This window comes from Rhodnius prolixus, unplaced genomic scaffold, assembly GCF_049639745.1.
Source record: "Rhodnius prolixus isolate KJV_2025 unplaced genomic scaffold, Rpr scaffold_1, whole genome shotgun sequence".
Lineage (NCBI taxonomy): Eukaryota > Metazoa > Arthropoda > Insecta > Hemiptera > Reduviidae > Rhodnius > Rhodnius prolixus.
In genome coordinates this window covers 27,467,663-27,495,606 of record NW_027411581.1, presented here as the reverse complement: position 1 = coordinate 27,495,606, position 27,944 = coordinate 27,467,663, and the positions used below count along the sequence as shown (strand labels likewise).

The window sequence follows — 27,944 nt, the reverse complement described above, 5'->3', positions numbered from 1 at the left end:
CTAGCCATCAAAAGACTTCCCTGCAAAAGTGTCCTTTTAAATAGAGCACTTTAAATAAAAGATGCAGAAAGGAATTTCATTATCTTACGTATTTTTAATACTATTGGACGAGAATCGTACCAGAAAGGTTCCTTTAAAAGCGATTCACAAAACCCAATCATCCGCTTGGAGATACATTGGAGAACCATTCACTCTTTAATAAGATTGTATTAAAAATTTTGTTGTACTTTGACCAATCAGTTTAATTACTTCAATTAATAACTTCCTGCTATGATAAGTGACGGATATCTAAAACGATCTCTAATTTCAAAGCCTGAACCATAAAGTAGGAATATGAACCATTTGTTCCAAACGTTTGAGTGTGGTTGGAGAAAAATCTGGTTTTATACCTAAATTAACAAAAGAGCTACACTTTCTGCCGATTATGTCTGATTAGATAAAGTCTAAATCATCAGATCGTATTTTCCAGGGCGAAGGGATGATTTTAGCAATACGTCAAGGAAGGAAGAAAAAGGGACAAATTAAAATTAAAAATAATGGAAAGTAACAATTTTTGAAAAAAATAACTCTACCATTTTGTAGAGGCGAAACCCTATAAAAACATCCTCCAATCCAAGATATCTAAGAAAATCTCAGGATCTGAGAGGGTTTTAAGAGTACATCCTCTTTCAACATCCATCATTCCAAAGCTCAGTTGAGAAATCTCAGGGATCAGAGTGCAGAGAGATTTGAATGAGCACACACTCTGGCAACAGTCCACTGTACTGAGGTCTCCTTTGTGAGGGGTCCTGCCTCTGGCGTCCATACATTATCTGTGGAGTATCCCCTAGGAAGAAGGACTCCGGTAGATCGGGATAATTATTTTGTAAAACGTTAACTCCCCTGCTTAGAGAGGTGATATCCTTCTTCACCAACTGACTTATAAATACTTTCTGCAAGGGACCTCCTTCTTTCGTAGAAGTGCCCTTATAATCGCATCTTCCTGGAAAATAGTTTCATATGAAAGTTACAGAGTATTTCCGCACAACCACTTTAAAGAAAATTGTAGGAGCTATTTTTCGAGAAAGTATTTAAAAGAAAGAAGAAAAATATATTCAAAAAAGCGATTTTTTTTAAACCGATAACGGCCTTAATATGACCTAACGTTATAATAGCGGTCTCTTCTGTTGGTAATCAAGCTAAATATCAAATAAAAACTTACTTCGATTTTACGTTTATAAGTTACAGTGGTTACACAATACACACGCAAAAATCAGCCCAGAATCAAAAACTAAACATTGATAATCAATATTAATAAGGTAATAACTATATAGAGTATGGCACGTGCCGAATCGTGATGCTAATTACGGCCGACAGTAGTTCACAGTCGGTAATGAATAGTTAAGAGTGGCTTGTTAGTAAGCAAGTTGTTTTCAAGACATCACTGAAGGTGGTTCAAGTCGTGACTTCTTAACCTACACTCAATACATCCGCATCTCAGTAGTGATTCTTCTCTAAACAAACTTCTGTGTGTTTTTATGTGAGTGTTTTAGTAATTCTTCTTTATAAAAACCTTTATTCTTTGGTACCTGTAAAATAAAATTTATTCTAATTGGTATTTAGGTAATATTAATTTGTGTCATACTATTTTGATTGAAAGATAAATTTTTATCAAGTACAATTATTTAATTCTGTAATATTTAAAGTAAAGAAGTATAAATATTAAAACAATACATGCTCCATAAATAAATGAAACCGGCTCTACATTCAACTGTGATTGTATGAGATCAAAGATGATTAAAAAATAATTTGTAATAAAAAGAATTAGTTGGTCATTAACATTTGTAAATGTTGTGATATGTGATAAGTGGCTGTGGTCTGACAGAGACGAGTTAATATTGGTCAGAAATTTAAGAAGTCTGTTTTTGAAGTGTAATTTTTTAAGCAAGTTGGTAGCGAAACTGTGGAATTGTGATGTCCTGGAGGTAAAGCTCTCAGCAAAGCTTTTATGAGGTAAGCGTAGGATGGACGATAGCTTTGTAGAGAGGGAATAATAAAGAGGGTATTTCAATTCTGTTTTGTACTTTGTGTAGTAAGATATCAAGATTCAAGATATCAAGCACTTCAATCTAAGATATGGATCTCCTTAACGAAAACTTAACAGTTTAAAATGTTAATTATAAGGGTTGAATAAACGACAAAAAATTCACAATCAGCAAGTACCCAATATTACATTCATACTTCAGCTCGTAATTTCAGCCATTTAGAAACATTCGAAAAAGCTTGTGTGTATTCAATTGAAATATTATAAAAATTGTTATCATTTAAGTAATTTTACTACATTAAATTCTCATTAATATTGTTTAGAATTGATTAGATGTTAATGGCCCTTATGTTGGCCATTTTAAATTACAAAATATTTGTTCAGTAAAGGGTAGCACCCATTAAAAATTAAAAGTTAACACATAAATATCAATTATTAACAATTCCGTTTTTTTTACTCTTTAATTATTTAAAAAATAGGAGAAAATTATAACAAACAATGAATAAAGAAAATTACAAATTTAGCTACCCATTTTTGCAAATACATTGTATTATATCATTGCTGTGTTGATCTATATATGTTCACAGGAAACCCAAAATAAAAAATAAATTTAATGAAATATCTTGTTAATCAATGATAACTTTATGTAAGACATTATCTAATTTAACAAAACTTTCACTAACCTGTCCATGAAAAATTCTTGTCTATTTTAATTTTAACAAAAAAATAAACAGTGCAATCATGATGTCATCATTGAAGACAAATAGAATAACCAATCTTCGTAATTCTGCCTTCATTGTTCTTCGAGATATCCTCCTTGCCTTTCTTTCACTTTCACTTCTTTCTTACACATTAAGTTGTTGGGGAGTTTTTTTTTTTCCTTTGCAGAACAATAACGGGAGATGGAAGCGAATGGCTGAACTAAATGTGGTATTTCTTTTCTTTCTTTTTAAATGCAGTAAATAGAGAGATGAAGTTGCAGCACGGGTTGACCTAATTCCAACAGAAAGTGACGAGTTTTCTGTCTTGACACTTTCCTTTTGCATATTATGTCTTAAAGTATGATGGTATGTGTTCAACTAACCCATATATCACGGTCAGAAGGAGATTTTACATGTATAATTCTCTTCAAAGGAGACTTGGAAAAGGAGAAAACTTACCTGAGGAAGGACAAGTAATTTCCTCTCCTCTTTTCCAGCACTGCGATCCTTCACCTTTTATCAAAAACTAACGAGGAGTTCTCCTAGCCAAGAAGTCAAAAGATGTAATTTTCTCAGTTGCAGTTCTCGCAATTGCACTTTTGCTGGAGATAGCAAATTATCAAGGATTGAACATCTGACAAACTCATCGATTTTTTTCTTTAATCTAAAACTGACACTGTTTAACTAGAGTCTCTACAGAACATCCCATTTACTATTTTACACCTCTGTTTATAAGTTCTTTTAACTTGCTTAAATAAAAACTGTACACGATAAACCTGCATACTATCTACCTAAAGACATTCTAGAAGAAGGCAGCATGTTTACTTTGCCATTTCTCATCTCTTCTACCGCTCCAAATAATTCTTTTCTTTCTATAATTATTGTTAACTAGTCCAGCCCGCTCAGTGAAATGGTGAAAAGTCATTTCTAATCCTTCATTCCCTTACCATTTCCACACATCGACCCAAACAGATTCCCATTGTTAGCTCAATTGTACTTTGGGTTGAAATTAATTGTTAAAGCAATACATTGGGAACAGTATTGAGTGTCCCACTTGTGAATCCTTCAGTGCTAAAGCTCTTGCTAACTTAAGTTCTTACCTCAAGTCTTTATGAAAATAGTGGAATCAATGTAAATAACCATTTAGTAATATTGTAATAACATTGCTTTTATTTTCATCATATTTCAATATTTTTATCATGTGTCCATTTTGATTCTTTATTTATTTATTTTGTGAACATTAAATGATTTTACGTAATTAGTGTTATATATTTTATAGCTATTTACTATTGTTTTAAAGTTACATAACTTGTGAGCATTTTGGCGAGGAAAACCTCAAGCTTGGAAAACTTCAGTTTACAAAAAATAAATAACAATTAAAATAACATCAAGGCGAAACTGAAAACGACTAGAAAGCTATTTTGTAGTTCAGTGAGATGTAAGTGGAATTTAAGTACAGAGAAATAATTATATGTGCTAAAAGATAAACGGTGTGTTATCAGTGATTAGTGGTTAGTTAGAAGATGGACCAATGAGCTGTAAATTAAAACACACACACTTCTATATAATATATTGTGCGCACATCTATATTTGTATGAGTGTGGACTATTCTACTATTTATTCTTCTTTAGAGTCTCTTTTTCCCCTACAAACACGTTCATCCATTTAAGGATTTTTAATTATCTTTACGAGACGTTGAAGATTATTGGCGGTATAGTTTCCATGACGTTAGACATTACTTAGAAAATTAACATTTTTTTAAAAAATATAATTGACAAATATTTTACATATATTGAATGTTCAGCAAAGATTTCTTGTGATGCGCGATAGGCTATACATGATTTGCAGTTCACTTTAAACACTATCATAGATATGAGTTTGAAGGAAATGATAAGGTTGAAGACTAACTAGGTGCGCAGTCGGCGTATCTTTCAGTGTTGTTAATTGCAGCTTCAGTGGCCACCAACGACGTATACAAGCTCTCTTAAAAGAAATACATATATATATTCTTGAGATGGGATGGAGGAGAGTGGATACCTCTCTTCAGCTCGGTCGGGGAGAGACCTAAACATTTAATATAATAATATACACAGACACAAACACACTGACCTTGTTATTGGGCCAGCTGTATGACGACGTCGATGGAGGACTGCAGTGGGTGGGGCCCCATAGTTGGCTGTTGGTATTAGTGTGTAGACGTCTGCTTTATGTTTTAGTGTTGCTGGAGAGGCCCGCAGACGATATCTATGTTGAGTCACACTCCTTTTGATTTACCGTGAGAACAAGCGGCCGCGGCTTCCCACGCGACATTCGTTCGCCCCACCTCAGCTCGCGCGCCAACAAACTTGGCCGCGGTGCGCCACAGTCCCGGCCGAGGGTACAGTTATACTACCGTCCTGGGGCGGCCACTGCTGTCTTAGCTTAGTGCACACATTCTCCTACACATTATACAGACATACGTACTTACAGACGGCCAAGGTTAATGACCCCCCACTACTTTTATTTACTAGTAATTATTCCAGTTTATCCTCTTTGCGGCTCGTATAAATAAAAGCTACTTCTTGGTTTATCCTTATTCCGTTTCTAACTGCCTACACACTTACCACCTTTCAAGGAGAATAAGAAGAAAAAGAGCGTATGTATGTTTCAACATCTACTGGATAAGGAAGGAATTTCTTGAAATCCTGAAGACCTAGGCTCCCCACTTCCGCGATACCAAAATGGGAAGACCAGCACACTTACCTAGTTGAACCTGGACGGCTCTGCCATTCCTCATTCTTAACGTATGAATATCGCTTAGTTAAAACTATTTTATTTTCCCCTTAACGATCTACCCCTTTGCTGCTGAACGCTAATAACAGTTATAAATTTAAAAAAAATTGCTGGGCCAAGTGAACGCTGGTGTGGCTGTGAAGTGTGTTTGTGTCTGTGAAGAGCGACCAGCGGCGAAAGATTGAGCTGTAGAAGCTGGAGTGAAACGCGAGCCCCTGACTCCCAAATCAAGCCTGATGTAGTGCTCTTGGTATTAAATATATGATAATATGTATAATTAAAAGGAAGGTCTTTGGAATGCGGTCGGTTGTCTGGCCAGTGTGTGTAGTTTAGTAAATTGATTTCATTATTGGAAGCTGCTTAATTATTGGCCGCCTAGAGAACCCGCTTCTAGATGTTTATAAATTGAAGATTACTTGTCATTGCCGTGGAATACCTAATGTGGGAATTATCCAGCCCGCCCTTTTTATGACTTACTTTTTTTCTATTTCTTTTTTTTAACGCGTAAGAACCCACTTCGTACTTATAATATTTTGTATTTATGATTGTGCTACAAAATCTCTAAAATCATTTTATTTTATTGCTACGCGTTCAATGTTATTATTGCTGCTCTTATTGTTACAGATTTGGTCACTACAGCAAACTGTACTAACTGAGAAATATGTTTCTTACCAGGGTTGTGTCAATTTCGCAGTAATGTAATTGTTGGTTGAAAATTGCATGGACACAATGGTATCAATTGTAGGATAGTTACACATCTTTAAAAAACAAAGAATAAAATTTGCTGTTTATAAACTAGCATACTTTACCCTAAAAGAAAGGAGAAAGAGTTCGTTTAAATAATAATTTGTTTAAGCACTGAACATAATAATAGTTCAATAGTTCCGTTTAACACATAATAAGGGAATAGTTTAATTTGGTAAGATTCCGTTTAAATAACAATGTGTCAAGTTGTTTAAAGAGAAAAAGGAAACGTTTACCACCAAAACGGAAACGTTACTTACAGAGCTCTGTCCAACACACAAACTCCCTCCCTCCAGCTCCCGCTTGCCTCTTCAAAAAGTGGGGGTGAACGCCAGTGCTGCCACTCTGCGCTCAAACATCCCGCTCCCGTTGAAGGGGAAACCTTCAAGTACTCACAAGTGGACAAAGCTTCGTCCCTCATCGCCTAGTGGTACCTCTGTTGGTTCCTACTGCTGCGATTCTAGATGAAGGTCGACAATACGTCCCAGCTCCCAATGTAGAGGAGCCATATTCTCTTCTTTTGGTTAAGACCGTGTGTGCCTGTGTCAGGAGGAGGAAAGTCCTTAGACTATTTTGTGCTCTACTGCAAACTAGATAAATATTCATTGGACCAACTCTTACAAAAGGACTGATCCTTGTATCAGCTGTCAACGGCTCATGCGGTTTAAATTTAGGTCAGCTTGGCTAGGAATGGGTAAGGAAGTCAAGGCCCTATCAAATTAGCCGGGGTTAAGGGATTCAGGCCATTCGGGTCCACTTGACAAACTAGTTAGCAGTCGCGAGTTAACACTACTTTCGATTAATACCAGGACTGTCTCTAATTCATTAAATGGTAAAACTTGTTTGCCTATAACATGTTTAAGATGACCTTTCACTGTTTTAACGCCTGCCTCCCATAAGCCCTCCAAAATGAGGAGGCCTAGGAGGAATAAATGACCATATGATCGCTGTAGAAGCGCAGTGCCTGGTCTTCTGTTTCCATTAGTTTCTTTAAATTTTCTAATTCATTTCTAGCTCCAACAAAGTTGGTAGCATTGTCTGAATATATTTAACGGGTTTTCACCCATTGAAACGCGTTTAAGAAATTTTTAGTGGTTAGATCAATGACCAATTCAATATGAATGGCCTTTATGACCATACATATGAATGTAGCAACATACGCCATGGCTGGTTACGATCGTCGTTGCAGCACTCTTCTGAAATAAATTGGTCCACAATAATCGATACCACAATGTAGAAATGCGTGCGCTGGTTGGACGCGATAAGGTCGCCCATGAGGTGTTGCAAAGGTTTAGGTGCAGCCTTCCGGCCATGGCAAACCATTCCTTACCACTGAACGAACGAGGATCCTGCCGTTTAATGGCCAATATTTGGTTCTAACTGTTGCCAAGAGTAGCTGTGGGTCTCCATGAAGAGTCTTAATGTGGATACTCTTAATATAGAAACGAGTGATGTGGTGATCCTTAGGAAGTAACGATGGATATTTATGATCTGGGTCAAGATTTGCATGTTTTAACCGTCCACCAACTCAAAGTAGTCCACTGGCATCAATAAAAGGGCACAGTGATTTAAGATGATTGGAAACCTCCAATTTATTCTTTAGTTTCTGGATATCTGATTCAAATGACTTGGCCTGAATGTATCTTATCCAACATACGATAGTTCTGCCTGTCAGTTGTTTGAAGGAATCTGATTCGTTTGTTTTGTGGATCCTTGCAGTTAGCAATATATCTTAGGCACAGAGTCTCGATTCTTAATAATTTGTTCTATGAAGAATATCTATCTGCTAAGTTTAATGGATCGTTTGCGGCTAGTTTTGAGTTAAATAATTTACGTTTTTCCTCGTCTCCAGATGCATCCTGACGTAACGTCCTGAATTTGAGATATTCTATTAGCCACGAACGTCAGCCAAGTATTAGATGGTGCATTCAGCCAATGCAGAACTATCGTGGAGTCTATCCACTGGGTAATACCTCTAATAATTTCTTGATCCAAGGCGTTGACTTTTTTGGAGGAACTGTGACAAGAGCATTACTCCGCAAAGCTGAAGTCTTAGTAATAACATCGTTTTCAATGGTGCTACTTTCGATTTAGAGCATAAGCTGTAAAGATATAACCGTGGTTAGTACCACGAAGAGGTTGATCTTCCTTCGACATCAGCAAGCTTGAACAATGTCCTAATAGCCAAAATTCGAGCAGAGGCTGTTCCATAAGTGACTTGGCTTGAGACAAAACGTTTGTATTGTTTGAGTAGGATCCAGAGAATTCTTTGGAAGTCTCGTTATCATAAATTAACACTCTTCGGTACATTTGTTTGATGTCTGCCGTAAAAACGCAAGTATTAATTATGAATGATAAAAAAATTGATAATAGATTTCGCTGAATAGTGGGGCCCATCATTAGGATATCGTTGAGTGCATTCTTTGAAGAAGTTTTGGCCGACGGGTCAAAAACTATTCGAAGACGCGTTTGTCGATTTTTTAGTTGTTAAGATAATAATTGTGTTCGGTTTCAGATTTACGATACTAATTCCATTTCGTCATTTTCTAAATATTCGTTTAGGAAGTCTTCATACGCTGGACCAACTGGACTAACGTTTGACTGTTATTCAGCCTTCGCTCCAGCATTAGGAATCGTTTAACAGCTTGATTTCGAGACGAACCCAATGTTTGAGTAGAATCTTGGGAAAATGGTAAAGGCACCACATATTGCCCCTTTTCATTGCGTTTAGTGTTGGAGATTTCAAGCTGTTCACAATCGTTGTGTTCGCACTTTGATTGGACTTCTGTTTTTACATCCTCAATCCTCCAAAAGGATGTAATGAGTTTATCTAGATCATCAGTGATTACTTCAGTCAACAGATTAGAAGTCTTACGATGGAAAATGCCATTAATTGTAGTTCTTCCAATCACTATGCATCCAAAGACGGTGATCTGCAGCACAGGCATGCTGCTTTCACTCCTTATCTGCCCTTCCAATAAAATGTTGTAAAATATATCGGCTCGGAAGCACATCAACACTTCTAGATTGAAAGTATTTGTCATCTGCTAGTGATGGATTTTGATGATTTGATCCCTAACCATTTGAAGAGATCTTACAGGTAGGTCATTGGTAATTTAGTGAATTAATAGAAATTCTAACTCCTCTTCGAAGTTAGCAACCTTGGATTTAATGGTTGTAGTTCTCTGTACATCACAGAGACTGGTTTTCTATTGATCCCACAAATAGACGTAGGAGTTTGAGTTTAGTTTAGGCCTAAAACTGTAGCTAGAGATTGTCTCCTAAAGCTTGACCGACTTCCGCTGTCGTGTATGAAATTCTCCTCGAGAATCGATATCTGTCATAGCTGTAGCCAGTATTGTCTCTTGGTTGCTCGTCGATTGTGCCACCACGGTATCAGGCTAAGGCTTGCTTACTAACTAAATTTATTGTCTGAGTTTCGAGATGAAGTAGAGTATGATACCTTTTATAGCACCTTTTGCACGTGGAAAGACTAGCTTTGAACAGACTTGTTGTAAACAATTCAAGCACGGATTTAGTTGCCACGCCCTTAAATGGCGCTGTTTAACAGGCAGTGCTTCAAAAGCCTTACAAGAAGAGAAGGTGTGATTTTCATTGCATATTTGGCAATTTCTGTTGCTAGTCTTTCGGACAGTTGTGTTCTTGTATGAGTAGAAGTGATCTGTGCATGCAAAATCTAACTCCACTGACGTAGCAAATTGCTAAACTACTTCAGCTTGCATTTCTAAATCTCTTATCATTCCACCTCTATTCTTATAACTCCCACGCTGTGCTTGATTTCGTTCCTAATTTTTTACTAATTAAATATTAATTAACCGAACACTTTTTCATTTGATAATTCATCCAGTCCTTGCGATTCTAAATTGGCATTTACTTCCCGAAGTCGATATAAGATAAGCATTTTGTTACTTATCCTTAATTCAACAAGATTATAAACTGATTCTCTAAAATCCGCTATACTTTAACTTGTATTTTAGGTAATCTTTTTCATTCGCAAAGTAGACAACAAATCTCGACAAAATGCTGCCAGACCGATGCATAGCTGATCCTAAAAGACGCTGTCTCCCCAATCATCATCTTGCTTCTATAACCTCGTCATCTATTTCCCAATCAATTAAGGTCCTCCTATAGCTTTTTAAAGATTGTCTGCACTATCGGCTCATTCTTTCTCCATAGACATTTCAAAACTTAAGGACTTGCTTTAGAATTGTAATTATATACAGTGCATCCTCATCTTACGGTGTCGTAAGCTGTTACCTCATTACCAGATTATATTAAATACGAATGCTTAGGAACTTTTTGCTAGAAAGTAACGCTGACCAATAAGCGTTGTTAAATCTGGCAGAAAACAGTTTTACTAGATAATATTCTATTGCCATTCCTTTGTAAAGGCTCTATGTTTATTTTCAACTAAATTAATAAGTCAGGGGCCAATTTATTTTTAAAACAAGTGATCTTCGCAATTAGTATGTGCAAAATTTGGAACAGTTGTTTTGGTATAGTAATTGCTAAATTTTCTACTAGGCAAACTCTCTGATTCCTCTAAGTTAGATCAAATAAAATTTTTGCCATATTAAAAATATAAAAGCCTTGCATAGTTTTGCAGGAGCTCAGGTCATTTGCATTTCTCACTTTATAGGTTACGTGACGGATTTGGTAATGTTTGCAACTAGTACAGCCCGCTAAGTAACATTCCATTGCACTAAACTTACTTTTCTTTAATAATGGCGGATTTTTGTTTATACATACATATATATAGTATTACCTGACATTTAAAGTGTTTTATTAAACAAGTACTTTTATGGAAAATATCCTTATAAATTGTTGATTTTCTTGAATAAAAACAACTAGATTGATTAATTTTAATTAAACGTTTAATCAGTGGCTTATTGATCAAAAGTTTTATTGTTCGTAAACTAATATATTAGAATTTATTTATGTTCTTGTCATTAGAATTCTGATAACTTGTTTTTTAATTATTTTGCTTAATTTATACAATTTATTGTGTAAAAGGTACGTATAACATTTTGCATCAGATTTTTTGTTTTTGATTTTTTATGCAAATCACAATAGAAAACAACTGGTTAAGTACAACTAATCTTTATTGAACATCATGGCATAACATAACTACTATCTTCCCAATATAACCTTCCAAATGTTTCCCAACCTCCAAACTGCCAACTAAATACATATCTAATCTCACCACTACAGTTTTATACATTTTTTCCTTCAAAATATATAACATTGGAGTAAAAATAATAAGTTCTAATCCACCACAAAAGTACAATTGTTTTCTTTAGTATATTAGCGATTTTGATCGTTATCTTTTCAAAATAAATTTTTTGTAGAATAGTTATTTGTGTGAACAAATATCTCCAAAACTGAAAATTGCAAGAAGCGGAACCTTTTTATTTTGATCGGGTATCCAAGTGGTCTATAGCTATCGATCTATAACTTTAGATATATCTAGTGACATTATTTCATAAGGTTCCTTTGGTGGACCTAATTGGGACAATAATCCAATCTCTCGACATCGTCTAGATTCATTTTTCTTACAAATATCACAGTGATCACAATATTCATTTATATGCTTGTCCATGCTTCAGAATTAATAGAACGGACGTATTTTTGCTGCTATATGACTTACCCCAATGTGACCATAATATGTGTGTACGTTCTCAATTAATTTTAACCCAAAGTCTTGCGACACAAAAATACATTCTCTGCCTCGTAGATTTTTATAGAGGAGATCACCTTTTTTATGGGTGTTCCTATCAGTATTGAGTTCATTTTTATTGTTATTTTGGTCAAGTTTCATTTCCTCAATCGAGACGAAGTTAACAATTTGAAATTATTTTCGAAATGTTCCAAAACCGGATTACGGGAAAGAGCATCTGCTTCTTGGTTTGTCGTTCCTGGAGCATAACGTATGGTGAAATCATATTGAGATAAGTAATACACCAAGTCTCCAAGCTCTTCATCAGTTCTAGTTTTAACTTTTATGTTTTCCAATGGTTTGTGATCTGACACAACTTGGAACTTGTGCCCTATTAACCAGTGTTGCCAATATCGTATTGCCTCTTTTATTGCTAGACACTCAAGATAAATTGACTTTTTCTTTGCCTGTGCTGGAGACACTTTTTTCGAAAAATATACTACTGGATGTAACTCACCATTATCTTGAATTTGTTTCAAAACTGCTCCAATTCCAAGAGTGCTAGCATCTGTAAAAAGAAATGTCTCTCTTTCCGGATCAAAAATTGATAGAATTGGGCTTTGGCATAACAATTCTTTTATTTGTACAAACGTAGTATTACATTCAGATGTCCATTGAAACTCTACGTTTTTCCTTAGGAGGTTGTGAAGAGGTTCCAGTAGTCTAGTGTAATCTGGAATGTACTTGGGGTGGAAATTTATTTTACCTAAGTACTGGCGAATGTTTTTTTGTTCCGTGGTCTAGGAAAATCTTTAATTGATCTTATGTTATCCTGATGAGGACTGACAGAATTACATCCAATTATATGTCCTAAATACTTTACCGAAGACTGAGCAAAATTACATTTAGATAGTTTCAACCGAAATCCTTCCAATTTAATCGCCAGCAATATTTTTTTAATATGACTTATATGTTCATCAAAAATCTTAGAGAATACCAATATGTGAACAATAAAATTCGTGCAAAACTCTTGAAGACCATGACGTCGAATTGTGTTTGCCAGAACACCCTGAAAAATCGCTGGTGAAATTTTCCACTGATAATGACCAGTTTGAGAAACAAAAGCCGTTTTGTGTCGATCATTTGGTGTTATTGGTATAGATCAAAAAGCAGAACTAATATCGAAACACTGAGTACCATTTACAGTTTCATGTTTTTACAATAATATCTTCAATTATTGGGAACGGTTGAGATTCTGGTACTAAAATTTTGTTTAGATCTCGGAAATCAATGCATAACCGCGAACGTCTCCCATCTTCTTTCTTGTTAGCTAAAGTTACTGGCGCTGCAAAATTAGATTCAGATTCTTCAATCAAGCCTGCCTTAAGTAACTTGGTTATTTGGCTTTCTATTTCCTGCCTATCTGGGATCGAACATCTATAAGGTTTTTTTGAAATATATTTATTTTCTAAAAGTTTGATATGAGCTTCATGATTTTCTACTTTTCCAACTTACTTTATTTATGTTTAGCAAATATTTCTCTGTTTTCACTTATCACGCTCATAAGTTTTGTTTTCTTGTGATGATCTAGATGCTGCAATTTCTCTAAATATCCACCTTGTTCATATTCTTCTGTAAGTTTACGTTGTTCATAATCTACTATTTCTATATTATTTTCTTTAACCCTTTGAAGTACGAGTATATTCAGCTTGTCATCTTGAAGTAAATGAAATTTCTGAATCTAATCCCAATAATACATCATACGAAAAAGCATAATTTTTTATTACATGAGCTTCTATTTCTTCTCTTATTTTGTGGATTTGCATAGGCAATTTTATCGTACAACTTTTTTGCACACCACTAATTGTCTTAAATGTTTGTTCATTTTGTAACATCTTATGTTTTATGTCTTCTACAATTTTTGAATTTATTAATGTCACATTGGAACCACTGTCATAAATTCCCGTAACTTTGTTATTGTTAATTGTAACATTTAATCGAATAAGTGGTGTGAATCTCCGTTTTTTTTCTCATTTTGAGTATCGACATCTACATCAGTTATCGCAGTGAAATTTAGTGGTTTTCCATTAGCAGTCTTTCCCTTATTTCTACAATAATCCGGTGAAAACGTCCTTGGTAGCCCAGTGACTCACAAATTGTACACGGTTGTTTTTTTATGAACTTCTGACTTTCATTGTCATAAGGTTGGACATTAGCTAGTCTTCGTACCTTACTCTAGGATATTCTTGTGAATATCGGCGTAGCTGGTTCATAAGAGACTCTGTAGTTTGTAGTGCTTCACTGAACTGACCCAAGGGTGTGATTGTGTGACTTTTGCCCGCTGGCAAGGTATACACGCTCTGGCCCACGTTGCCACATCGTTGTTTTGGTTCGGCCAAAAATACCTTTGTGCCATTAATTTTCTTGAAACGCGCACTCCTGGATGACTGAGGGAACGCTTAGCGTCGAATGCTGGCTTGCGAAACTTCGGAGGCAAATATAAACGGGCATGGCTCGTTGACATCTCACAGAGCACTGGTTCCTTAGTACCAGGGAGATGAATATACTGGAATCGGAGGTTCTCATGTTTCTTTAATGTCTCGATTTCAGGTTCTTGTTTTTGCGCTTCTACCCAGATCTTCTAGGTCACCTGACAATGAAATTTCTTCGACGCGTGAAAGTGCGTCCGCTACCAAGTTCTCTTCACCTTCCATGTACCTCAGATCGGTGGTAGATTGACTAATGAAATTTAACCACCTAACTCTTATTAGTGAAGCAGTACTTGCCTTCTGGATCATAGCATACACTATGGGCTTGTGGTCCGTACGGAAAACTGCCGTCCTTCTAGCGCAGGCCTAAAATGGCCTACTACGGAATAAATTGCCAAGAGTTCCTTGTCATAAACTGAATAATTACGCTGGGACTCTGAGAGAGCTTTAGATTAAAAACCGAGAGGTACCCAATGATCTGTCTCTTTTTGCTGCAATACTGCTCCCATAACATACTATTACTGAAGGCGTCGGATAGTAATGACAGCTCTGCCCTTATATCTGGATGGCCTAGAATGGACGCTGCCGCAAAACTTGCTTTGCATTCGTCAAAGGCGAAAATTATAATTGATTAAAACTGTCTAGTAGGACAGTGGTACAAGGGTTTATTATCAGTAATTGCACGAAAAAGCGTAACGTTGAAAAACACCCAAATCGGACCATTTTTTTCTCTTTTTCTATAAAAGTTTTTTTTTGTATTAAAAGTTATAACCTCCTCTATAACTTTATTATATCAACGCAGATCAAATAAATTTTCAGAAAAATGTTGCCAAAAATGAGCAAAGTCGGCACGATTTCAAAAATTGTACTTGTTCTTGTTGTTACCTGTTACCTTGTTTTTGTAAACAACGTAGCGTCTGAACGCGTTAACCGATTTTCATAAATAAGGTGTTATTCGATTTTGAAGTTCATGTACGAACTTCATGTACGACTCCCCTTTTGGGAGTCTCTACGCTTTACATAGCATTAATTGAGGGGACTGTAAGATGATTATTACTTCATAATTATTGAAGTTAATTTTTTTATTTAAAATTTAAATAATCTATAATTATGAATAACTTTGGTCAGGAACTGCAGCCGTACAATATTTGCAAAAACCTAAAACATTACAAAATCTTTTTTCTTATTTTTGATAACAGAATAATTGGCCCAATAATCCGCATTACTTTTGTTTGTGATTCTAAATAAATCAATGTTATTGATTTGAATGAACGGTTGAACTTGCGAACATTGTGCGGACAAAAAAAAACGCAGTTGGATTTTAATTTTTAAAAAGTCTCATTGAATACTGGTTAACATTGCAAGAAGCCTATCCAAGCCTTACCAAATGAGATTTGAATTACTTAACTTCTATTCGAAAAAACAAATGTGAAGGTGATAAATATTTCCCGTTTTGTGGTTATAATGTTTTACCCAGGCAAACTAAGCATCGATCGCAAAAAAATAAAATTAAATTAAATATTAATGTAGTATCCCTAATTTTACCATTTTGAGGGTTGCAATCTTTTACCTTTACACCGTCGGATATGTAATTTTTCTATAAAAAAAAATGTTAAATATATCATGTTGTAATTTATAGATACATTTTTACAAATAATATGCATTAAATATATATGTGTAATACAGAGGAAGAAAGCAAGGAGTGAGATATGCTATTAGAAGTTTGTACGTGCCTGACAGTGGGCCGCTAGAGCTTTAACTGCAAACAAGAATGTCTTGAGGGGTACACCCATCATACATCTTTATACTACCTTCTGTACGCGCACCGGATTAATATAACCTGGCCACGATTTATGACGACAGAGCAGGGTACCAACCCATACATGTTTGTCTGATTTCAATACAATGCTGCTCTTTCTGTCTAGCCCAGTTAGCTGTGCCAGTGTTGGAGACTCAAACACCTCAACTAATGACTAGCCGCCACCATGGGAACTCGATAGGAATTCGGTCTAGGTCGTCCTCAGGACTCCCTCTGTTCTCTTTTCTCCTCTCCACTCTATCTATTTTGAAAATATTTTCTCACATATCTAAGGGAAATTAGGCTCCGCTTTATAATAAATTTTTAGATTATCAAACTTAATTATTAAGAGTTACGTGAAGTCTATATGGATTTGGCAGTGTTAAATTAGCACCAAAAACTCAGTTACTGATGCATTTGTTAGAGGAACATCTTGTGAATGCAAACATAGTTTTGGGATTAAATCAATTTCTGACAGCAAATTATCATATCCATTATTTTCAGCAGCGTAGCTTGGATGTTTTAGCTGAATAGACCTTAAAACTATGAATTACTCTTCAATTTATACAGGGTGAACCAGTAAGTATTGTCCATAGGCCTACTGTGTGAAGTACATCTAAAGTGGAGTTCAATGACGTATTGGCCAACTTCATATTTTCCACTATTCTTGAGTGACGTCACTTTAAAGTTTTTTTCTAAAATCATTACCTTTTTTCAGTTCCGAATTCGATTCTGATGACACGGTTAGAAAGACAGATAAATTTTCTAAAAATTGACACCATTTCAAAGCATAAGTCATTCTCCAAACAGCCTCAATTTCTCTCCGAATCCTGGAAAAATAAAAGTAATCGAAATTTTTAAGAAAACTCATTAGGCTCTTACGTGATAATTATGAGACCTAGGTGCTGGCACTTTTTATAAAAGTTTCCTTGTTTAATGGGCTTTCAAACGGTATATCATTTTCCAGGATTCTTTTTATCTTCGTATGAGAAATTACGTTTGTTTTACCAGAAAACGTGTTCACGAGCACTCAACAGTGTTATGGTACAATAGAAAATTTTGAAACCAAGCCTAACAGATAAGGGAAGTTTATTTGTAAGGCACCTAGTTGTATTGGTTAATACCTAATTCAGATTATAAAGATTACCTGTTAGTGGGTTCTAAGGGTTGTTAAGGCTTATTCATATTTTTTTCTTTTTCAACAGGGTAGTTGTGTGTGAAATTGTAATTTGGAGTAAATACAAACTATATGAATTTTTTTTTATAAAAGTAGTAGGTACTTGTTTAAAATATTTCCTAACATTTTCTCAAATATTTCAGAGTTCAGATTTTTTTTTTTTTTTAGTGCAATTTGTAACCTTTGACTTCCTTATTTAAAGACAGCCTACTTTAAAATTGACTATTGGTCCATCTAAAAGGGTTTTCAATGAATTAAACAGCTTGATAACTAACACTCTTGAGTGCTCGTGAACACGTTTTCTTGTAAAACAAACGTAATTTCTCATACGAAGATAAAAGGAATCCTGGAAAATGGTATACCGTTTGAAAGCCCATTAAACAAGGAAACTTTTATAAAAAGTGCCAGCACCTAGGTCTGATAATGATCACATAAGAGCCGAATGAGGTTTCTTAAAAATTTCGATAACTTTTATTTTTCCAGCATTCGGAGAAAGATTGTGACATCCACGACACGTGCTGATGCCCATCAAGAAAAATTGAAGGGAAAAATTATTACACTTGGATGTTAAAAACCAATTATCGCATTCAATTTTATATGAACAGATCATATTTATAAAAGTCTCAGCCAGAGAGGTTTTTTAATGTATGTACTTTCACTTCAGATCAAACAAAGACAATGCAATTTACTTTTGTTATAAACAAAAAAACAAACTTCTTAATTAATTCTTCATTGATAAATTTTAACATTTGTAATATTGCTAAACTATAAAAAAGATAATTATTTAATAACTTAATGAAATATTTCTCTAAATGATTAATTGCAGAAATATGAGTAACATGAGATTGTTCACGATCTGGCGCAGAGCTGTATGGAATTTCTTACATAAACCTCTAGCCACAACAGATCGTGCCCCAGATATTCTACTTATTTATCAAGGTAATTATTATTGGATAGAATCTTACTTTCTGTTACAACACAAACAATTGGTCAGCGATTTATTTTGCAACTTTATTTATTTATTTCTTTTAAATAGTCACTTTTATATTTAAAGAATTTTTATAATAATTGTTTACACAATCTGATTGTTATTGTGTTTATAAAACGCCGATGTTGAAAAAATAAAGAGGAAAATATTAGCGGATTTAATATTTTCCCTGTCCTGGCGACTTTTAAAGTAACATAATGGACAAGTGAGGGAAGTTCAGCTTTCACACGAGTCAGACATTGCCTGCAATAGCGTAGCGAGGGAATCAATCATGCGATTGGCTCTATTTGAGTGAAAGAACCATTTGTTTGTTTATATATATATTGTAAATTGACTCAAACCTAGAGCTGTAAGATATTTTTCTTGAAAGCAATAAAATGTTGATTGATTAACTTCAGTTTAATTTTTGCTATATCAATTCCTGTTTCGTGCTTTTGACCTCGGTCCATATCATATTGCGTCAATAAAGATCCACGTCAGAGCAGGACCTTCAGATAGACTCATTAACTGTAATGAGGTTCCCTCTTATTCCAGTCGAAACATGCATAGATTATTCTGCTAAATCTTCATAGTGGTCTGCTGCTGTGTAACAAGGCGAACCTCACCCGATTAGACGCATTATCTTTAGAGTAAATGTCTTGTAAAAATGACTTCAGCTAGAAACTAATTAAGAACTGTTCCTAGTTTTCCATCCAAATTCATGACAACATTCGTGCTTTCTTGGTCTGAAACATAATAGTTTGCAAAAGGATTCAAGTCTCCGCAATTTCGCGGGGATAGTTTTGGCCTCTAATTCTTACAGAATGCCCAAACAGCCTCTTGAAATGGAAGCTGTGGGCCGTAATGCCACCTAAATGAACTTGAAAATCCGGCGTAACAGGCCAGTTTGATCGTGGCCTCCAAACCAGAATGATCACCCTCGGAGGCTAACGAGCGTCTTCTTCCACCGAGTTTAAACTCACGCATCACCAGGCATCACTGACCATCGAATCCAACCAACTACTTTTCGGCCAGCCCACTCGATGTCTCCCGATGGGTAGTCTCAATGGACACTTCCTTGCAAAGGTTGTACAACTCTCTATAGTGCTAAATTCTCCTATTGTTCTAGCTCCTAAAATTCTTCACTTATACACTTAGTTTTTGTCTATACATTTCACTGTAATTTCCAATATTCAAAGCCAACGACAGAATTAATGGGTCTCATTAGTGTTTAATACAGCAGTAATTCGGTCTAATTCTCAACAAGTTTTAGTTTAGATTTAAAATGATTGAGCATGCTGTGAGCGGGTTTTACTAGTCCATAATATTCGTCAGTTTTTTCTGATACTAGTAAGTATCAGGAGTAACTATTCAGGAGCCCAGATAGATTACCTCGCTTCGTCTCTACAAGCTCCTATTGGCTAGTCATGCCGTCTCTATCAATCACCGAGGGAATTAGCTCTAATGATTTAATTAACTGCTCCGTCTTATTGGCCAATTCAGACGTAATTATTGCTGCTATCTCTCACTAGAAAAATTTTGCTAGCTCAGCTCAGTTTATCTAGTTTTTTCCGGCGCATTGACAACTTTGTCATCAGTGCCGTCTCTTCAACTAACACCTCTCTGCTGGGATGGAACCTGCTCTTCTCTTGCTAAGTCCTTTACGGCTTCCACTGGGAGGTAGTAGGGAACCAAGGCTTTGGCCATCGAATCCAGTTGAAGGAGGGAAGAGAGTTGCTGACATGCTAACACCATCGTATCTTCTCTTCTATGCTTTGGGCGGACTTTTGATATCCTGATCTTCACCCTACCACCAATTCAAATTTGCCTCGACTATATATTCCCAATTTCTAACTTCTAACCAAATTTACATGTACATCAGTGTTTATTGCCTTAATTTTATATTTGACCCAGATTTCCAAATCCTCTTCTGGCCCGAAGCTGTTCGTATGGCATAATGGGTCAGTTCTAGGACTCTATACGTTATCAGCAATTTGTAGTGTTTTATTTTTATTTTATTTTTTTATCTGAAAACTATAAACGGTTTTTAATTTAAAAAAATATGAAGCATTCCTCCACTTCTGAGGGTTTAACAATGAAACAATCTATTCATTTCGCTTGCGTAATTTAATAAATAGTTTGAAGTTTGTTGACTGAATTGAGGTTAAGGAAACCCACTAGTTGGTGATGTGAATGTAGTTATTAATCAAAATTATGTAAATAATTAAAATGTTAGCTATTCTGGAAACTTGAGGTCCTACTGTTTCCAGTTATGGTTGGATTTGTAACACTTGTCCGGTAAAATTGAGAGTGGTGATCACTAATATTACTGATGCGATATAAATTAGTTTTTGTTTGCTTTTTCAAAATAGAAACTATTTACTATATATTAAAATAATGCAGCCAAATGCAAAATGGAAATTAATAAATAAGTAAATATCTCTCGAGGAATACTTATATTATGATTCACATACGTATGTAAAGTTGACCTCGCTTTATTTTTAAGTGACGTGTAACCCATATTATCTAATCAAGGCGTGTTATATATCTATATATAATTACTAAGGAACGCTAGAAATGCGGGGCACACTATGAATAATAATTGAGGAATAATGATCTCTCATTGTGCGAGGAATATACTAGCTGGAAGATGTCTGCCTTCATGGAACCTCGCACACCCGTCTAATGCTTCTGCTAGTACATAACTTGAACTGTTCTTTATAACTATTAAAAAACTGCCAAAAATTTGAGCGTTCCTGGCCTCTACCAGTTGAAGGCTGGCTATTTATCTTGGTTCTTGGTTTAAAATGAGGCGAAGTTAGTTGAGAATACTAGGGTTTGTAACTTGTGCCACAACCACCTGTATGACTAACAACTAAAATTTTGCGTTCAGAAAATTGAATTGAAGGGTTATCCCTAAGTGTAAGTGAAGAACTTTGGCAACCCTTCCTAAAATAATTTTCAAAGATAATCGTTGGAACCATTTTGTAAACTGAAGAATTGCACGACTAAGATGCTATTAAATTTATATTTTCTTCTTATTTTACGAAAACTCGATTTTGAAAATTTATATATTCTGTCTGAGAACTGGAAAATTGAAAAATTAATACCTAATTAGATGGTGCCTGGTCCTCACTCGACTATTTTCTTTCTTATATTGCAAGTGACAAATATTGTTCCGATTTTTGCGGAGTACCTGATTGTTCCTTGCTGCTGTTGTATACTCTCTGCTTGTCTAGCTCGAACAATAGCTTTACTTAATGTTAAGCCCTCATCTAATTGTAGGCTTTACGACAATCTGCCATCATTCACACCTATCGCAATTATGTCTCTTATTAATTCCTCCTTAAGAGGCCCAAAGCTACAAGTTTCCACTAACTTATGAAGGTCATTAATAAAAGAGTCTATGGGCTCGCCCGTAGCCTGCCTTCTTTTAAAAAATTTGACTTTTTCATACACTACATTTCTCTTACAACTAAGGTACGTCTCGAACTTGTTTTTTACTGTCTCTTAACTTTGTTTATCGCTTTGTGAAAGTCCGAACGAATCCAGTAAGTCCTCTCCATCATCTCCCAAACAATACAGCAACATATTTACCTCGCTTTTTGAAATAAAATCTGAAGCCATCCTGAATCTTTCGAAGCGTCGAATCTACCGAGGCCATTCGGAAGGGTTCTTAATATCAAACCGTTCTGTAATCACAACCTGGTAATTATTACCAGTATTCTCGCCTGTTCTACTTACATCAAAACTCGCCCCACTGTCCAAGGAATTTTTTCCGTCTCCCAGCATAGCTAAAATAATTAATCACTGCCCTGTACATAATGCACAAAGGCTCTTGTCCTCCTCACAATCCAACCATGGCACGCTATTTAGCTTCAACAACTCTCCCTTTAGCTTAAATAGCCACCTTAAGTCCCCTAATTTCAGATTAGTGGCAATATCTTTACCGAAATAAGCCCCAAAGTGTACCTTCACATCAGTTAGAGTTCTATATAGGAGAAAACGCTCTGTACTTCCGGCCCTGTATTTCCGGTGAAATAAAGCTCGACCAAACTTTATTGACACCTTCTTTAGCAGAGGAAATCTTATCATTAAAGTGAGGTGAGAGTGAGAGGCGCGAGGTTAATGTCACGCCTAGATATATTGATTGACATTCTCTAAACGTTGACCCTTGTAGAACCACCGCTCATTGGCAGCCGGCCGACCCCCTTTCTTAAAAGCCAATACCTTTGATTTTTATTTTGTTAAAACAATACAATGTTTACCAGTTTTAAGAACAGATAAGTGAAAATCTTACCTAGAGAAAGAAAAATCGGTTTTTATAGTCAATTCTTCAAGAAAAACTCACTTCAACACAAGAAAAACTTAACTTTTAATATTTGTATGGCGAGTAAACCTCACTTAGCCTACCTCAAACAAATAAGCGCGCGCAAAGAAAAAGAAAAAAAAGAAAGAATCTCCCTGAATACAGTGTTGCCCTATCACTACACCTATTTTTTCAGGCGAGCTTTACGTCCAACTACCAAATTAGGTGTCCTGGAAGAAGGCCTCTATCAAGCATACTTTATTATACATTTCTCCTATTAATCATTGAATTAAATTCAAGGCCTAGACCAGGAATCGAACCCAGTACCATAATATATCTTAGCTTTGTTAGCATCGCCTCTAACTGCTCGGCTACCGTGGCATCTATAGATATATAGGTATAAAACCTATTGTATGGTTTACAAACTGTACAATGCAACACTATTCCACCAGCGGACAGTGAGCTCCTAGGAAGAGAAAATTTAAGATCCAGCAGCTAGATTCTCACCCGGGATCCCCACGTTGGAATCCAGTATTCCATAACCATTGTGCTAAACCTCTCCCTCTAAGAAGAATTGAGAAACATTTGCTTTCCAGTTAGTGCCAACAATTGAACATACACATTGAAGATTCCTCTTAATTCATTGAGGAAGTCAGATAAATAAATGTTCGTGTAAATCACTATGTAGCCAGTTGCGGAACATTAATTAGCAAACCGGTACTTTAATAATTCCGAGTGTTTCCGCCCAACTTACTCCAATCCTTCACTCTACTCTAGTTAAATAAGCGTGTCCAGCTTATCTTCTTTCAGTATTATTCAGGTGGATGCCATCACCAGTCACTGAAGCCGGGTTTATGTCCCTCACAGAGCTGCTAGATTGTCTCTTTTCAAGAACCAAATCTCCATTTCTCCTCCTTCATCTGACCCCCTCTCCCTACTTTACTGTTCAGTAAGATATCACTTCACCTGCAGAGTATTGTTTTAGACTTTTCACTGAAAAACGAGAGGCACTATTTATATTTTGAGCCAAATAATAAAAAAATAGTAAAATGTCATTGAAAATGACTTTATTGTTTTTCAAAAAAATTTCCTTTATGATCTATACACTTCTGCATGCGTTCGAACCACTTGTCAAAGTATTTTTTCCATTCCGCTTGAGACACCTCCAAAACATGGTTCTTAAATGCATCAACTGCTTCTTCTGCCGACGAAAATCGTTGTGCGTGAGTGCTCAAATAGTCGGTTGTTAGACGAGATGTGTGACAGCTGGCATTGTCTTGATGAAGAATAATCCGACGGCGCTTGTTTGTTTTTCTTATTTCATCGAAGACTTCCAGCAAACAAAAAATGGTTGTGTACCATCCAGAATTGACCGTTCTGCGTTCCTCTAAAGGCACTGTTGCCACATGACCAGTTTTTCCGAAAAAACAGGCGACCATTTGTTTCGAAGTGCTTCAACTTTTGTTGGATTTGGTTCATCTTGAAACACCCATACAGTCGACTGCTGTTTAGTTCCGGCTCATACGCATATATCCATGATTCGTAACCTGTTACAATCTTATACACATCTTTTGAAGCACCGCCATTGTATTTCTTAAGCATTTGTTTGCACCAATCGACACAAGCATCTTTTTGAGATTTTGTCAGATTATGTGGGATCCAACGAGACAAACCTTTTTCACGGCTAAATGATCATGCAATATTTTATATATGCTGGTTGAACTAATGCCTAAAGTTGCCTCAATCTCACAGTGTGTCACATGACGATCTTGCATTATTAGTTTTTGCACAGCATCAATGTTATCTGACAAAACAACTGATTTTGGACGACCTTCACGACTTTCGTCAGTGAGCGAACGACGACCGCGATTGAATTCGTTATACCAGCGTTTCACAGTGGCAAAGGATGGGACTTTATCGCCAAAAGTGGAAGTAAGTTGATCGATGCACGCCTGTCTTGATAATCCACGTCGAAAGTCGTAATAAATCATTGCACGAAAATTCTCATTTTTTAATTCCATTTTTTCGCTGAGCCACAATTTTCAAGTGACTGTAAACAACACAAATCGCGCACAAATAACAAAACGTTCTGAAGAAGGTTATGGTCAAAAATGTCAAACTTTCAAGTGGAAACGTCAGATAGCACCTGACCACACTCAGTGTTGCCAAGGCTCAAAATATAAGTAGTGCCCTTCGCATCAGTTTTGAGGTCTCCTGAATCCGAAAAAAAGAGTTTTTGCAAAATGTTTGAAGGTGTGTTTGTGTATACACACCAATACAAAAATCATAATTCGAAAAAGTTAAAATTTTATTTGTCGCTTACATGCCAGGCAGAAGAAAGACGACACTTTTCAAAATTTAATTGATATATGTAGATTCGAATAGATTTGACAGATTTTTTTGTAAGTTCTTAGAGCACAAAGTTAAAGGAAAACTTTGACACCCCAGGTCTAAACAAACTGTCAGTACTAGAGGGGTGCTCCATCTTGAACCCACCACATCTGGATATCTTGGTGGCATAGGCTGATTCGCGAACCTCACTGAATCTAATCTAAACTTAAGACCAAATTTTTGAAATTAGAGAAATATGTTTATAAAGCAGACAACAAATGGGTTCACGTTTCTATAGAGACAGAGAGTTAAGCCATTTAATATTTTCTTAATAATATACAGTCTACGTGGCAATAATATTGGTAACATATTTCTGATTTTCCCAAATTTTTGGGAAACATTGATTTCCATTTCCCGATTTTTTTTTTTACAACTACCCCTATATCAAAACGAAATATAAGAAGTGGTAACGTAAAAAAATGATAACTTTTTAGAAATGCAGAATGTACGTAATATAAAGTATTTTAAAGGAAATCTTTTTCTCAGGACCCATTCTGAAAATTGCCCTATTTAAGGATCAGAATCAAAAATATTCAAAGTATTTCAATTTTTTAAAAATTTAGCCATTTAAAGAAGAAACCCTCATAATTTATAAAAGTGTATTTTAGAAAATTGAAACTCCAGTTGTCAATTCTACAGAAATATTTTCAAACTTTGCATTTTACTGAAGGTTATAAAAATTGATCAAAAAATAACTTCGAGAATGAATAATAAACAAATATGTATAAAAAGAGATTATATAAGCGAAACATGAAACTCCGTCAAGTTGTCTTCGCTTGACATCTCGTAAATTAAACCTTTTTAAATGAAAATACCGACGCCTAAAAGAATTTGTGCCTCATTTATATTATGTTAAAATATATATATATGTATATATTACTAGTTTTCTGATCTTTTATATTTTTAATAAAGGATAAAATCATAAATTAATGAGTTAAATCTAATTCTTTCTTTATTTATTATTTCAGTAGGCCATTTATCTTTCTTATTCAACAAGGAGACAAAATAAGATGATGTAATCTATGACTGACAAAAATACACAAAATTAAATGGGAGTTATTAAAAATAAAACGGCGCTAGTTCTTGAGCGGCGGTAAGCATTGGATTTGTTCGGGCGGCCATAAATAATGTAAATATGGAGTACGCATTCAAATTAGATCTTGCTGCTAGTAGGTAAGTTGTCGTGTCTGTGCTCATGATTTACGTTATGGGCACTCCAGATCGCCACACAGCCTCTCAATAAATAAGAGTATCTCTCTATTTGTTCCACCCGTACACCTTCCTACTTAACTTTACTTCAAATATTTTATCTTAACTCCAAACTAGAATACAGGAGGTTCTTATGGTGTTTTGTTTTTTACACCGTTGATACCGTTAAAAATCAATCTATAAGAGTTTGTAAAACATTTAATTTAAACGAAATTGATCAAATATTATACTTGAAATCACAGCTTACTTTATTTCGACTCTATCCGTTGTACATTTGAAACACATTGTTAGTGAAAATATATTATAATATTATAAACTAATAAGATGGGGCAGTCAGTCATAAACTAAGTTGGGGCAGCCACTTATAAACTAAGATAGGGAAGTCAGTTATAAACTAAGATGGGGCAGCCAATTATAAACTAAGATAAGGAAGTCAGTTATAAACTAAGATGGGGCTGTCAGTTATAAACCAAGATGGGGCAGCCACTTATAAACTAAGATAGGCAAGTCAGTTATAAACTAAGATGGGGCAGTCAGTCATAAACTAAGTTGGGGCAGCCACTTATAAACTAAGATAGGGAAGTCAGTTATAAACCAAGATGGGGCAGCCACTTATAAACTAAGATAGGCAAGTCAGTTATAAACTAAGATGGGGCAGCCACTTATAAACTAAGATGAGTAAGTCAGTTATAAACTAAGATGGGGCAGCCACTTATAAACTAAGATGAGTAAGTCAGTTATAAACTAAGATGGGGCAGCCACTTATAAACTAAGATAAGGAAGTCAATTATAAACCAAGATGGGCCAGCCACTTATAAACTAAGATGAGTAAGTCAGTTATAAACTAAGATGGGGCAGCCACTTATAAACTAAGATGAGGAAGTCATTATGTTAGGTTTGTGTCAGTGGATCTCTGACTGGTTTGTGACAGTATTGCGTTCAAAGTAATCACTAAGATTGTGGCTTCACATGACTTCCAGCCTTCAACAGTACCCTTAACACTTGAACACAAAAATTAACATCTTTGCCGTTAGTAACGCAATTAAAATTTTGTAAATTAACCAAAGGTAGCATTTTTTTTTTATTTAGAAAATGTCTAATGTAAAAGAAAAAATTAATACGAGAAAATAATTTGAAATTATGTAGTGAAATCAATAGTAATTCTTCATTTTTTAAATTGTTGATTTGAAAAATAATAAATTAGTTCATGTGACGCTATGTTAAGAGTGCAAGTAACTTATCGGGTATTAAGGCTCTGAATTACTCTAAATGTAATCTAAAAAATGTATAAAATAATCGAATAATAGCCACAGAATGCTCGACTTTTAATTCTCACGGGTTTCGAAGTTCACATCTATTCTTTTGAATCTAATTCAGTTAGAAATCGTTCATTAAACTGAAATATAATCTTACAAGTGAACCTTACCGCATTTACTGCCTTTATACGAGTCTTTTTAGGAAATTGATAAAGGTAAAAGTTAAAAATCTATGAGTACTTAATATATTTAGGGAGTTTACATTAAAAGCCTTGAAGCCATTTTTTAGAAAATGAACAATTTGTCGATTAGTTTATTTGTTGTACAGAGATACTTCCGATTGGGTCATTTCTTGAGAGAATTCATCGATCTTGATGTAAAGTTCAAATAAAAGTTATTTGTCACGTGCTTTAGTTGACACGTTTTCTAAA

General features: G+C 35.3%; 1 protein-coding gene and 2 long non-coding RNA genes across 7 annotated transcripts in view; 2 read left to right on the top strand and 1 right to left on the bottom strand.

Annotated features, from left to right (window-relative positions):
* vn (membrane-bound neuregulin protein vein) overlaps window positions 1–27,944 on the top strand; it is a 233,046-nt gene that overhangs the window by 81,934 nt on the left and 123,168 nt on the right. The gene's annotated exons all lie outside the window — the stretch shown is intronic.
* Window positions 7–5,122, bottom strand: LOC141448075 (uncharacterized). Its single transcript, XR_012454831.1, has 2 exons — window positions 4,834–5,122; window positions 7–1,568 (listed from the first exon to the last, which is right to left on the bottom strand). It is a non-coding gene; the product is annotated as an uncharacterized lncRNA (long non-coding RNA).
* Window positions 3,706–27,892, top strand: LOC141448072 (uncharacterized). The gene is made up of 4 exons (XR_012454827.1): window positions 3,706–4,162; window positions 6,121–6,228; window positions 18,208–18,320; window positions 26,017–27,892. It is a non-coding gene; the product is annotated as an uncharacterized lncRNA (long non-coding RNA).